The sequence below is a fragment of the Cavia porcellus genome, unplaced genomic scaffold (genome assembly GCF_034190915.1).
Source record: "Cavia porcellus strain 051 isolate PalLab524CR breed Dunkin Hartley unplaced genomic scaffold, mCavPor4.1 scaffold_9, whole genome shotgun sequence".
Classification (NCBI taxonomy): domain Eukaryota; kingdom Metazoa; phylum Chordata; class Mammalia; order Rodentia; family Caviidae; genus Cavia; species Cavia porcellus.
Genome location: NW_026947492.1, coordinates 25,509,281 through 25,524,298, shown reverse-complemented (window position 1 = coordinate 25,524,298; position 15,018 = coordinate 25,509,281). Strand labels below are relative to the sequence as shown.

General features: G+C 49.7%; 1 protein-coding gene across 7 annotated transcripts in view; it reads right to left on the bottom strand.

Moving 5' to 3' along the window:
- Nucleotides 1-15,018, bottom strand: part of Ntm (neurotrimin) — a 921,649-nt gene that overhangs the window by 635,738 nt on the left and 270,893 nt on the right. Inside the window, exon 1 of one of the 7 annotated variants that reach the window (XM_063256109.1) lies at nucleotides 8,566-8,584. The exons of the other annotated variants lie outside the window; for them this stretch is intronic. The gene's annotated coding sequence lies outside the window, so the exon portion shown is untranslated. Of the gene's footprint in view, nucleotides 1-8,565; nucleotides 8,585-15,018 lie in introns of those variants that run through there. 7 annotated transcript variants of the gene reach the window in all.

Sequence of the window (15,018 nt, the reverse complement as noted above, 5' to 3'; positions counted from 1 at the left end):
TGCTGAGGGGCTGAGGAGGGAGAAGGAACCAGAGGGAACTGAAGGGTGGGTCAGGGCTTCCGGGCTGCTTGAGCCTCTGCTGGCCAGAGTTGCTGACTTACAGGGCTTACCTGAAAAGGCAGGAGGCCAGGAGCCACCTAGAAAATTCTCGAGCGGAGCCACTATGCAGGAGTTCAGGCTCTTTTGCAAAGAGGCAGATGTGGGGTGGAAGGCTCAGTGAAGCAAGTGGACAGGGCGGGGCAGAGGAGGGAGCAAGGATAGCAGGCTGGGGACGTCACCAGAGGGGCCAGGCTGCGGCCCTGGTGCCTGGGCCTCCACGCCCTGTGCTGCCAGCTTCAATTGAGTCAAAATGTACAGGAGGGGGCAGGAGAGCCCCCAGCATCCTGCAGCCTACTTTAGGCTGTGACTGTGCTCTGCTACCTGTGAGAAGGACCACAGTGCTGACCACTGTGCGGAGGGGCAGGTGGGAGGACAGGGGAGCTGGCCTGGCTGCCCACTTCAGTCCCTGCCACCTGCTCTCCTCCTGCCGGCACCACTCTGCTCCCCTGTCCCTGTCCAGCCCTGCCTGGACCCTGCAGTCCAGGTAGACGGGGGCCAGCTGACGAGGAATATCCAGACCTGATGGCCCGGTTCCCTGAGCAACCTTCCTGCAGCACTTACAGTGCGCACGCAGCGGCAGCTGCAGAATAATAAACACAGGGATGTTTGTTGTTGAGGAAAAAAGAAAGAAAGAAAACAAAATTTTGACAGCAAGATTTTCTTTCAGTATTTTTCCCCATTTGGTTTATTCTGTTTAAAACACACAGCTCCTGTTTTTCCACCAAGGGACAAGGCTGGAACAGAGGTCACCAACGCAGTGAAGGACAGTTTGGAGCCCTTCTGCTCTCCTGGAGGCCGCCCAATGTGATAGCTTAATAGGAAACTCATTTTAATAGCCTACAAATGAGAAGTCAGAGACAATTAAAATTCATTTCCAATTAATTGTTTTTTCTCTTCTCTCATTACCAAGCCTTGCCAGTCAGATAATCACAAAGCCCTAAAACCCAAGGTGGGCCCAGCTCCAACCGGAGGCCGGGAGGAGGCAGGGAGTGTCAGTGTCTGGTGAAAATTCTGTTCCTTCCAGCAGCTCGCCCGCGGGCAGGACAGCACAGAGGTCTCCGGGGCAGGGGCCCCTCCGAGCCGCAAGCCGGCAAGTCCCTTACCACACTGCGAAGAACTTTTATCCTTTTTAGTTTCCGTGGTTTATTGAATCTCCCGAAAAACTGTCCCAGCAACCGCACTTTTTTCTTTTCTTTTCCATTTCTCTTCTTGTCTCCCTCCCTCCCTCCCTTCTCTCACTGCCCTTCCCCGCCACCTGTGCTGGGACTGAGCCCAGGCCTTGGCACCTGGTACTTTCACTGAGCTACACCCAGCTTAGCCACGTTGCTTAGTACCGATTCGGCCTTCTCTACTGACTTCAAGGTCACGGCCAAAATGCCAAGGACAACAGCATCCTGAGATGGCAAAGCTTCCCTGAGCCAGGAGTGAGCAGGCTGAGCCACTCACACCTGCCATGGAGAGGCTGTGGGACTTTTGGGCCTCACCCTGCATCTGCCAGCGAGGGAGCTGTCCTGGGCATCTCCCAGGCCTTTGGCACTGCTAATGCTACCCTAACAGAAACGGCTCCATTGACCCCTTGGTTGGTGCCACGTATGACCCCACTTACTGCTCATAAACTACGCTGTCCCTCAGATGCCATATGATGGCCACTCTTGGGTGTCACTAAGGGCTGAGAAGTGATCCCAGGCACACAGAGCCAGCTTTCAAGCCTGGCTGATTCCAGAGCCTGACCTCTTAACCTCTGCTTCCTCTGTGGCTTTGATTTCTGACCCATCTTCTAAGATGATAGAGTGTCTTGCACAATTTTTGGCCATGGTGGTTTCTCCTCCTCTCTTTTTTGATAGGAGAATATTTTTGTGGAAACTTTAACCTCTCCTGGGTCTTGGTGACTACGGAGGATGACTCTGAATGGCCAGCAAGAGAGACAGTCACCTGCAGGCCCAGAGAAAGCAGATCTGGCCAGCAGTGTCCCACCACCAGTCATCACCAAGGCAGCCGGTCTTCCTGGGGGTCAGAGTTCTCACTAAAATGTTACTTTGTTGTTATTGTTGTTGTCTGAGATGCCTCATAATCACTGGGATAGATTTCTAAGGAAGCCACATAATGGGATGCATTTCCACCCCGGCTTTATAATTAATGTTTGCATCATTTATCTTTCGTGGAAAGATTATTCTGACTAACGAGGTTCTGGGCCACTAATTCATTACACTGCCTTGCCACTTCCTGCCCCTTCTTATTACCCAGAAATAGACTCATTAGTCAGAGTTCAATGACAGGGAGAAATTGTGTTCATTAATTTAATTCCCTCACTCACTTCTGGGCCCCCTGTTTGTCCAAAATTGGGGATTAGAAGGGGAAAACTCAGTCCTCTCTAGTCTTGGCTTCCACCTCATCTTACCTTCCACATCACTCCTGCCCAACACAGAAGGGTCAGAAGGGTGCGTGGCAGAGGCCAGGGGCACAGTCCTGGTCTTGTCTCAGCGCCTGATGTATAATTTTTATTTTTCTTTGCAGCTCTCAAGTGATGGTAAGCTTTGGTTTGAATGTGTCCCCCACAATTCTCATTCAATAGTGTTAGGAGACTGATTTCTTGAAAATTAACCAGACCGTGATGACATGGTCAGCATGAATGGGTTGATGTGGTTACTGCAGGATTGGTGGAAACAGTTTTTTAAAAAGTGATGAAAGGTGAGTCTGTGGCCCTTCCTCTGAGCCTGCCCTTGTGTCTAGGTGATGCTTTCTGTGGTGGGATGATATAACAGGAAGCAATCCCTCACCAGATGCTAATCTTGGAATTCCTGACCTCCAGAACTGTAATAAATGCATTTCTATTTAAAAACATAAATCACCTATGTTCGTCAATGAAAACATAAAACAAAGACATAGTCCTAGGTGGGACTCTGTCTTAGGTGGGGCAGACCATCGCTGACAGTAGATGATGCTGTATATGCGCTATGTGTGCATTGTTCCGAGAGTGCTTCCTTCTGGGAAAACAAGACACAGCCCTTCCACATCATCTCTAACAGCTCAGGGTCTGGGGGTAACCACACCAGGAGCCAGTCCTGTTTGTTCGCTGTGGGTTCCTGGGCCTTGCATAGTTACTGAGCCTCCTGGGGTGACTGTCCTCAGTCTCAGTGAGGTTCTGAGGCTCTGCTTCAAGGCTCTGGCATCTGTCCACTCTGCATACAGAAGCCAAGGGCCTGTCATCAGTGATGCACAGTGGAAAGGTCTCCAGGGTTTCTTGGCTTTCACCAGCCTATACCTGGATCTCATGGGTTCCTAGAACTGGAAAACATCAGAGCAGGATGTTTCTCCATCTCCTACAGCACGCGCTTGGGAGAGACAGCCAAGGTGAGCCCTTCCTGTGTCTCACATGTTTTCAGAACAGTTTATGCTGGTAACAAATGAATGAACTTCTCCATGAGATAAACATTCTCAGTACCCCTTGGAGCCTAGGCACAGGCGAGCACACCCAGAAGCTCATGCAAATGAAGATGCATTCTGAAAATATGGGTGCAGAGGTAGGCTGGGTAGGATGGAGCCTTTGGCATGCTTTTCAGGGGCAGAGAGCGGAAGTGTCAGGATGTGCCAGGTAGGGGAAGCACAGTCTTCCCTCAACTCCCTGATCCCTCAGGGGAGGAATTCCACAGTCCTAGGAGTGGAGACCTAAGAGCAGGTGTATTGTCTTCAATTATCAAGAGAGGACAAGGCCAGGCAGACTGAAGAAGATGATCTTGGTATTTATCACAAGTCCTAGGGGGCGCTACATATGACACTGCAACAGTAACCACTTATTTTTATGGTTGTTAACAAATATAGCAAGAATTAGATTACTGTTGTTGGGTAGTGCACGTCTTAAAACATCTATTGATCATTATGTCAATTAATTTTCTAAACAATTGTGAGAAACACTTCATACCCATTGTACAAATGAGGAAATTGAGAGTAAACTTGCCAAAGTTCAAGAAAAATGAGGAAATCGAGAGATGATTTGGAAGCCTGGCTTCCATCCACAGCAGCTAAGAGCCCCTACTCACCCCCAGATGCTGGGGCTGGCTCAATAGTCTCTTCACAGGACCTCATTAGCTTCCTAGGACTGCCATAGGAACACCAGGACTCCCACTATAGCAATTGACTTCTCAAAATTCTAGAGCCTGGAAATCCAAGCGAACATGTGGGCAGGGCTGGTTTCTCTTGAGGCCTCTGCTCTGGCTCAGTTGCCTTCCCCATGGGACTCTGCCAGGCTTTCCACCCTGTGTTCCAGTATCACCTACAAGGGTACAAGCTGTGACCTCTTCCCCTGACTACCCCTTCCAGTCACCCTCTGAAGGCTTTGGGGTTTGGACATCCAGATACAAAGTTAGGAAGGGCAGAGTGGGATCTGGGCAGTGGGATGGACCCCTTTCCTTCCGCTCACCAGGGAGTGTCTGCCTGGTTTTCCACATGACCTCAGCCACTGAGAACCCTGTTGTGCAAAAGGCCCTTCCCTTCAAGCTGTTGGGCAAAGGTCAGGGTTAAGAAGACTAGCTCAGGAAAGGGTTAAGGAAAGGAAAGGCAAAGCAACAGGCCAGTCCAGGAATCCCTGAGGAACCCAGGGTCTTGCAGGGCTCTGTCCCTGGTGCTGAACAGAAGGAAAGTCTGAAGGAAAGTCAAGGTCAGCCTGCCTCAGGCTGTGCTGAGTGGTATTGGTTCCTTTCTTAATGTCTCTAGGATGTGTATTTCTCCTCTTTATGTCATCAAATGAAGGCAACATATATAACAGGGTGGCTTTAAACACTTCTGGAAAAGTAACTGTTCAAATCTAACACTGATGATGTAGACAAGTAGATGTCTTATTAACTGCGTTCTCTAAATTTTTGACTTTGGAATAATGAGCTACACCTCGAATCTACATGGTTTGTTTTCCTAAAATGATCAAATTAATGTGCAGGAAGAAGAAACTGCATAGAAAGCGTATCCATTTGGTACCTGGCACTTGCGGTAGACAGCTGGAGAGAGGGAGAATTTAATTTCCTTGAGGCCCACGTGTTTCTGAGTGAGTGGCAGGCTAATTTTGCTCTCCACTAGGCCTGGTATTGAAAGGAAGTGGAGATTCAGAAGGCTGCCAAGAACTGCTCCTTACTTAGTAAAAACTCTAGACTTCATCAGAAGAATCAGTGGCTAGATTTAGGGATGTGGAGGCCTAGAGTAGCAGGAATTTTCCAGGTAGTGATACACATCATTAGAGATCTTTTTAATGGTATTGTTCTATTACTGGGTCTCTGGCTTGGCTTCTGAAGTATTACACTTGGAACGCCTTTGGCATCATGTAAGAAACTCAGAGAATTAAACTGCCTGAGGGAACATAGTAAATTAATGGCAGACAAAGGCCTCAAACTTGGTTTTTCTAATCCTGGGTCCAGTTATTTTTATCCACTTGGACTGGCTCCTCCAAAGCCTTCTACAGAGTGTGTAAGAGTTCAATTGATTTGCACAACCAGTAAAGAGCAAGACAAGAGTGGCTGGCAATTTCTTTCCCTTTTGCCCTTCGCTTTTCTGGGCAGACCCTGGGTAAGGTCGAGGCTGTGGAAGCATGGAGGTTACACTCACATAGTTCCCAGTTCAAATTCAACCTCAAGGTCAGATGACCTTGGGCCAGTTTAAGCTTCAATCTTCTTGTATGGGAAAGGGAACAAAACTGACGCCATAGGTTGTTCAGAAAACAGGAATGGGTGTGTACACACATGTGTACACTTCCTAAGGTATCCAAAAACCAGTCATGGCAAACTTTAGAGAAATGGAATGAACTCCTCTTCTTGGAAAAGTGGGAATTCATCAAAGCCTGAAGCAGGTGAATTTCCTGGGGCTAGTAGAGGCTCAGCTGCAGAAGATGGGTTGTTTCTTTGTTCCTCCTTTGCTAGAAGCCACTGGACACAACGGAGTTTGGACTCACTGCTACTTCTGGTAACTGAGAGAAGCCAGAGAGCAGGAAGCCTGGACTCCATCCGAGGGCCGGGCCTTGCTCCAGGGGGAAGGGTGGCAACAGACAGTGGGGTCACAGAAGGCCACTGGGCCTAAGTGGACGCAGAATGGACTAGGGAAATGGACCCTGGAGCAGAAGGAGTTCAGTGCCCCCCTGGGGCGGGGAGGGGCCGGTGGGTGGGGTCTGAGGGTGTAATAAGCCTGTGTGCAGGACCACTGCCGTGCTGATAAGCTTAACAGAGGAGGCAGAGTAGTCGGGCGGGCGAGTGGTGAAGCAGGTAAGGCAACACGGGACCCTGGAGCCGGGCCAAGAGGTCTGATCTGAGAAGCCTCTCTGCTCTCATTCACCTTTAAGGGCAAATCCCAGCTCTGGGACTCCGCATCTAAGTAAGTGTGTGTGCCAGTGTTTGTGCAAGAACCCTGGTGCTGCTGTCCACGGGGCTCAGTGGGGACGGGCAGAGGTCCTGCATTCTCACGTCCTGAGAGTCACAGTGGACTCCAGCTATTCAGATCCACCCTGTGTACTTCCATGCTCTGTGGAAACTTCCCTGTAAAATTGTCATATACTCTATTACCTCCTTATTAATAGGAAATTCTAGACATGGACTTCATCCATCACGATCAGCTGAGGCTCTTTAGGCTTCTTGCCCGTTCAGGGAGCTGGGAGGTGGAGAAGGGGAAGACAGGGCTAGTGCTGTTCTGTTCCCAGCCAAACAGAGGGAGAAACTGTACTGTGGTTCTCATTTTGTGAATGTTCCCACGGAGCCTATGGTGCAGTCACACTTGATTGTGACACAGGCTGCAGACATCCCTGTGGCCACAGTCCCCTGCTTTAATTGGCCCATCAAGTCTCATTCTGACAGTGCTTCCCGGGTGCAGGATTTCTTCATTTGCACAGTGGGGAGCGGAGCCCTGGTACACCAGCTTGAGCTGGCTCCAGTGAGATGACAGCTATTCCATTCCTCATAATTCAGGGCAAATGCCCACTTGTACCCTGGGTGTGCCTCTAGCCAGGAAAGTGTAGGAGGGTCACAGTGTCTTCAGAGTAGAAAAATAAGAGACCACAGAATGGGGATTTACATCAGGAAGAGACTTGGGGTAACTTTCTACGTGCAATAACACTCTTCCCTGGGTAGGGGGAAGACTTGGGTTTTGAATGTTTTCCTTTATTTTTCTTTTGATAGGAAAAAGTTGAAGAGGACTTAAAGGTTATGTGTATTAGTTCTATATTTGCTTGTGTATTTGTGTGTGTGTGCACACACATGTGTGTGGGAGGTGTATACACATACAACTAGGCCTTCCTACTGAGCTACACCCCAATCTTTGTTACTTTTTATTTTGAAACAGGGTCTCAGTAAATCACTAGTTGCCTAGGTGAGGCTCAAACTTATGATTCTCCTGCCTCAGCCTCCCAAAGTGCTGGGATTTCAGGCCTGTGCCATCATGCCTGGCTAACTTTTACCAATGGGATTAGACAACTTTACTAACAAAGGCTCATAGTTTTTTGCCTTTCCTAAACTTTCTTAAAACCACAGATTCACCTCCTTCCTATGCATGAGCCTGCTTCCTCTGAGATTTTTGATGTATATTGAAGTTATTATTTTTTTTTACATTTCTCCCTTTTTCACTGAGCCATGCTCCTCTCAATTCTGTGTATGTCCCTAATTGCACAGGACAGGACTGCATATTTTAGATATTTTCTATCGAATTGGGTTTTACATTTCCAGTCTAGATTTACAGACTGTGCGACAGGTTATTTTACATTTCTCTCTCTTTCTCAGGAAAAGTAGCAAACACATGCCAGACGGAGCCATGGGTCACTTATACCGGTGGATTGGTGACACTTTACAGGGAAAAACAAAAGCACGCCCACAATGCAGTCTGAGGGGAAGCGGAGCATGCAGAGCAGAGTGAGCAGTGCTGGCCCCGCAGCTGCTTCACCGGCTGGCCAGGAACACCTCGGGGTTGCAACCTTACAACCACAGACCCCCACCTACCCTGCCACAGCTGTTCAGAGCATCTCTCAACTTCATGCTAAAGAAAATCCGTGGACTTTCAGTGCCCAATCAGGAAGAAAGAAATACACAGACACTAATTAAACAGAGGTGACATGGAGGGAAGGAAGCCCAGTGGGCCAGGCCTCAGTTTCCCCAACTGCCTCTCTTCTGTCCAGAAAGGCAGGCATCTTTCACAACCCCCTCACAGCAGGAATGGCAGTCTCCCCACTCTGCATCTCCTCCCCAGGATGCTTTAATTCTGACTCTCAGGACACAGATAACTGTCCCCTGCCTTTTCAGTAGTAAGATGCGAGGCCCAGAGCACTCCTGACCCAAACTTCGGCAGGACTTCCCTGGCCACGGCATGGACATGGTGACACAGCACCAGCTTGCTTTCAAAGATCAGGGGCCACCATCTGAGAAGCCACAGTGGAGATCTGGACCTCCAGCCCCAGAGGAAAGGAGCCCCGAGTTGGGGTGGAAAATGAGAAATTGAGCGGCCACCTACCTGTGCCAACCGACCCTCGACTTCACCTCTTCCCACCTTCCCTGCTCCTTTTTCCACTCAATATTTTCCACTTTAAACACATCCAACTTTGCTTTGGGGATGAGCAGAATGAAATGTCACTTACCTATAAAGAGAGACAGAAGAAAAAGCCATGCATCACATTACACACAAGCCCTTTGAAATCAAGGCTAGCTTCCGACTTTGAAACTGTAACAATGCGTGAATATTATTTTTTTATCCTACCTTTCTATATTTAATGAAACTCAGGGTTTTGCGAGAAGCTCGTCCCAGGGCTCAGCCTCCCTTCATCATCTTCCTTTTGTTTCCAGCTGCTCTCTGTCCCTCCCTGCCGCCCCGCCCTATACCTCTTGCCCCCTCTCTTTACCAAGGAAAGGTCAGGCAGAGAGAAGGGGAGGACTGCAGGCTGCAGAGGTCAAGCTGGCCCTTGATGGACGTGGGCGCTGGAGGTGGCAACGACCCAGGGTCATCACTGCCCACTACTAAGGACGAAAGGAGGTCAGCTTCCCACAGGCAGGGTGACTTTCTGTCCTCCACTCTGGGAAGATTTCAAATGGCACTGGCTCTGGTCTTTCTCCTCCCTCGCCCTGCCCACCCTGCCTGGGTCCTCAGGGTTCCGGCCAGAGTGAACTCACCAGGAGTCTGGAGCACCCTCTGCTGGGAGCAACTAGTGCTCAGCCCTCAGAGCCAGCTAGGTATCCAATGGGATCATTATTACATGCCCAGTCAGGGAGGGTTGTTTTGTCCCTCCTTATCCCTGCTGCAAAGCAGGAGCCCCAAGAATAGGCTCCACCTCTGCCCTATGCTAGGGGCCAAGTCTTCTGACATGCTCTGTCCTGGGTCTTGGCTTCCAGGGCCCTGCTGGTGTCTTTTCCTTATTATGCCACAATCACTCAGTGCCTGTAAGCTTTTTCTTAGAGATTTAAGCTTTGCATACTCACCCCTACCCCAAGCTTCTCTGAAACCCTGTCCGGAAGGTACCCTGGGTTGTGTGCTCCAAAGAAAAGTCGTCAAGTGTCCCCACATGAGCCAGTCAGGTCTACATTCCCAACAGTTTTCCACACAGAATGCTCTGTCAAACACACAGTCGCAGCCGCATGTGTTTGGGAAATAACGACCCCCTTCTCCTCGGGCAGGTTCACAGCCACATCAGTGAAGTAACCACTTGGGGACCGCAGTGAAGAGCCACCCTCATTCCCTTCCTAAGAGGTTTGGCTCAAAATTGTTTCACCTTATAGGTAAATATTTGACTGCTTTGGTGCTTCTTGGGTGGGCCCTGAAATCAGATGCCCAGCCCCACTGCTCCCTGCAAGAAGTGCAGGACAGGAACCACACAGGCCAGGGTGAGAGCCACAGCCTGCTCCCTGCTGCTTCCTCTTTGGGAGGTAGGGGGATTCCACACACCCAGTGCAGCCCACTAAGATGCCCTGAGGCCTGGATGACTCATTACCTGTGCGCAGTAAACCACAGAGGACAAAGAACATAAAGAGACTGGCATGACTGTACTGCTGTCCCTGGGGCCACACTCAGGGACAAAGAGAACTCCTATCCTCAGCTGCCCCAGGGGTCTGGTGAAGAATGTGCAATTGTCTTTCCTCAGCCAAGGAGAAATCAGGAGCACACTCTGACAGGACGCTGATCTCATAGGTCATTGTCCATTTTTAATTCCCTATCACTGTCCCTTCACGGCACAAGAATGATCTCTCTGCCTTTGTAGCGTTTGCACCATTGAAAGCTTGTAGTCCTGCTCCTCCTGGGCTGCAGCTGGGCTAGTTTCTCAGCAGATCAAGAACCTCTTAGTAGGAACAGGAAAGAAAGAGGCTCTGCTATCTCCCAAGAGAGCAGATCTTTTTCATGTGGGCAGGGGCCAAGAGATGGAGGGACAGGAATGGGAGGGGAGGGGAGAAGGATGAAAGTGGGAATTAAGATGTATTATGTACTGGTACCAACTCTACACAGAGAGTGTAAAAATTAGGGTAGTGTGATCATATACTAATAAAACATGGTAAAAATGTGAGAAACAGAGACAGAGAGAGAGAGTGAGAGAGAGATGAGAGATCTCAGTGGATGCGAACTAGGGCACAATGTTATATCTGCCGCTGTTATCACGATGACTCTTCAACCAGAGATTCAGCCAGCCAGACTGGCATTAATGTAATGGCATGGGCAGATATGATGTTAAAGATGCTCCAATGGCCATGCCGAGGAGGTGGTACTTGGGGGGCAGAGTTCTGGGTACTCTGCATTTTCCACTTAGATTTCCTGGAACAAAAAATTGCTCTAACAATAAAGTTTATTAATCAAGAAAACCTCCACTTAGTGACCTTTCACTCATTTAAGAAAAGAATCAGATCCATGTGTATGTCCCCACATGATTTCTTACAGAGTCGAGAATTCTGGCCGATGACTATATTTTCCACATAGCGGAAAGAAGGATGGAATGAAACTAAAATCCCTACGCTGAGTGAGCCTGTAAATCTCTCAGGAGAGCATAATGTGTCAAAAAAAGCTGCAGAAAGACCCAGAGAGCCATAAGTGTGACCCAGGTTTCACTTCACCCTGCCTGTTTAGTTCTAGGAATTGTGTCTGCTATGTGAACCCAGCATGGCGCTCTGGCCTCTGAGAGGTGGGACCCTTAAGGTGGAGCATGTGGCAGTGGGTAGGTGTGCTGGGGGAGAGGTCACAGGCCTAGGGCTCCCAGATACACTCTGCTTCCTGGATCCAGCGGTGAGTACCAGGTACCCCAAGCATGCCCCCATAGAGCGCTGCACACTGGTAAGGCCACTTGATCCTGTCTCCCCGCACAGGGAGCCTGTATAACCCTCTCCACACTTCAATAGTTAGCCTTGGGGATTTTGTGGTAGTAACATGAAGCTGACCCACATGGTGCCTGGCAGCTTGGCTTGGCCCTCAGCCCTGCTTCTACTTGGCCACCTGTGAGAGGCCACTGTTTCTACACCGTTACTACATTCTGACTTTGCAGGCTTGACAACACCTAGCTCAAGTTTGCAGCAAAATGAGTTATGAGAAGGTTTTGGCTTTTCACACCTTTGCAAATCTGAAATTACAGATAAGGCGTTATGGATCTATCTACATTGTGATACACCGTGATAGCCCAAAGATACAATCCTGCTTTCTTAGATTTCAGGGGAGAAAGTAGATGAGGGGACTCCAAGTCCTCGCATGGCATCACTTTGAGGAGACAGAAACAGATACATGGCTGTTAGGTGACAGCCGTTCCCCTTTGGGTACTCCCTGCATAGCAGAGCTCTTCTGCAATGGAGATCTCCACTGACATGGCTCAGGAAAGACACAGAACCTCGGAGGACTCAGCTATGCAGATGGAGCTGCACCAACCTGGCCTTCCTGCTCCACTTGGGAACAGCAAGCCTGACCCATTGTAATGACTTTCTGCCTATTCTTTACAGGTTCATCAAAAGACAGCTACAGTCCAACCATTCAAAACCAGTCTCCAGTGCAGCGCTGCTCCTTCTCCATACGGCCATCCTTGGCTAACACTGAGTAGGAAGGACAACTGAGGGACGCCCTCTGCTCCCCTGCTAGAGATGCTCCTCAGCCTCAGGGAAGCCACCAAATGACACTGGCACCCATGGTGGTTCATGGTAGTCCAAGCACAAAGGACTTGGGTAAGTTAGATGTGGACAGATTCCAAGTGGAGCTTGACGGCTTTCCAAGAATGTAGGTCAGGTTGCTGGAGAAATGTTCAAAGGGAGAGTAACACACTCCAAACTTGGTCTACCCCAGCTCTAAGACAAGGACTGAGAGGCCTTTAGGACTTAAAGAAAGAGAACAGGATGAAATGAAATGTGCTCAGGACTCAGGACCAGGACTAGGTGAGGTCCCGTGCTCCTCGCCCCTGGCTTCAACACCCCTTCTGCTGCCCAGAGTCCTAGTGTGCAGCCCCTCCAGGAAGCGCTGTGGCCCCAGGTCTATGCTGCTGCGGCTGGCAGCAGCACCGCAGTGTCATAGGTTGCAGGTGGCTGAGTCTCCACCTCCTTCCTGGTACCTGTCAGGCCCAGTGCTCACTCCCATGTTCACCCAACTGTTAGAAGAATGTCTCCTTGTTATCTGTGTTTACGGGCTTGATTTCAACCTACCACAGGCCAGGAAGGATTCCTGGAGAAAACAGAACATGGCATTGGGTCTGAGTATATTTGTGTGGAAAAGTAAAGGTGGACTATCTTGAGATACTGTATGTTTAGGCAAGTGTTTTAAGACAGTGAAGTGGATCCAAACTCTTCTCCAGCCTGGCCACAGATAGAATGGTGACAATGGAGGGGAGAAACCACACCCCATTTCCTGTCATCTTCCCTGTGTAAAATCCTCCCAGCCTGTACAGGCTCCTCACCTCCGTACCAGCATCTCTGTGCTCCCCAGAGAGGGGTAACACCTTGTTGGCGGGAAAACTGAGGTGCCAGGAAAGGCAGGTTGGAGTCTTGGGGTGCCAAGGAAGCAAAGGAGCAGAGGTGAAGAGTGAGGCTGAGGGATCCTTAGCTGCCTCTGGGCTCTTCCCTTGGATGAGAGGTCATCTCAGAAGCCAGAGTGCACATCTGAGGGCAGAATGTGACAAGTGGGTTTGGTCCTGTCCCAAAGGGCACCATTGTGATGCTGCTGGGGGCTCCCACTGGACCCTGGAACTCCTGAGTGGGGTCTTGCTTTCTCTGCATCACTGCACTCAGAACTTGGCTGGAGGGAACCTTTCATTTTTCTTCCCAGAGAGCCCATGCCTGGGTGCTGGTACTTCGTATAACAGAGGGCTGCCACTGACCATCTAAGGGTCTCTGTTGTCCTCCCTTCTTTCTTTACCTGCACTGGCAGGTGAAAATCAGGCACTGAACGAAGCAGAGGCGGCCGCCCAAAGCCCATGGGCGGCCTACATTGCTCTCCCTGTGTCTCAGAGAGATCATGGCAGAAACAGTAGTGTGTGCAAAACCACCGAGCCAGTGGCATCCCTGTGCTTCCTGAAACTCCAGGGAGTCTCTGGATCTCCCTTGCTTCCTGCTCCCTGGTTTTCTATGAAGTGTTTCTGAGAAAGGTGAAGATGCCAGTTCAGATTCCGCCAATTAGTACCCATTCCTTACCGACTAGGTAAATATCTAGACCTTACTGCAAATTTCTGATCATTTCCACTTAAGGATAATACCCAATGTCCTGAGATAGCGTAAGGCTCAGAGACAACCTGTTATGGTTTATGTCTAGATGTACCTCTAGAGACCCCTGTACCTATACACAGGGCATTTGGAAGAGGCCCGGATTATAGGGCACTAGAGCTAAGTGCACTGTTAGGAGGCTAGAGCTGGCTAGAAGAGGTGGAATGCTGCAGTCCTGGTCTGAAAGAGTGTGTCTCCTCCTCCAGGTCCTCGCTCACCTTTGCTCCATGGCTTACATGATGTGAGCAGCTTTCCTCTGCCCAGGCCCTTTCATGCTGGCATTTTGAGCATACTAGACCTGGGTGGAAACTTCTGGACTGTGAGCCAAAATAGACTCCTCCTTGAAGTTGCAGTTGGTCAAGGATGCTATACCTCACCGCCTAGCGAGGTGACTAAGACAGCCCTTGCCTAAACAGGTGAAGTTCGATTGAATCCCTTCAGAGGGTTTGAAGTATCACTGTATCCAAGCTTCATCCCAACCCACCATCTGAACCACTGGGAGTGGGGTCCAGTCTCCCACATTTCTCAGACTTCCCTAAGCCACTCTGACAGGCAGCAAGATGTGAGACCCCATGTGCCAGAGAGGTCCTGCTAACCCTAACCACCAGAGGCCACACAGGGGACAAACTCCCAGACCACACTTCTGATACAGCATGTTTACAGGGTGGCCTGAGAATTTCATTTCTGAATTTCTGGGTGCTGATGCTAATTGGGGGCCAGACTTAAGAAGTACTGTATTAGACAGTTGCTAGCACTTAGAAAGAAAAATGGTCCAGCTCAGAAGAGTTATAGGCTGTGACACCTGCCAGTCTTGGACTACGAGGTTTCCTTGCCTTCCTAAAGGTGCACCTGAGTCAGGTAGAATGGGGTCCGCTCTGGCGGGGAGAAGGACACTTGCCTGGCTTTCCCCTCACATTTTGAGAGCTGCACCTGGAAAAGAAGCTTGGCAAAAGAGGCCTCCAGCACCCAATAAAAGGAGGCCAGCATCCTTCTTCCTTATTTCTCCCATTTCCAAGAGATTCTTCAAATCCCTTAATCCTGCAAACTGCTGCCTGAGGGCAGGAGAGGAGTCAGCCTGTCCTACGTGTTCCAAGCACAGCACAGGGCACACAGGTGGACAGATCTACTGAACTGCCACTGAAGGAACCCCCTATGTTCCAGCAAGTCAAAGATGTCACATTGCTTCCGGGTGAGAGAAAGGCATTATACACATATTTAGCAAACACTTAAAAATCATCTAAGAACACCGGTGTATCTGTCTGAG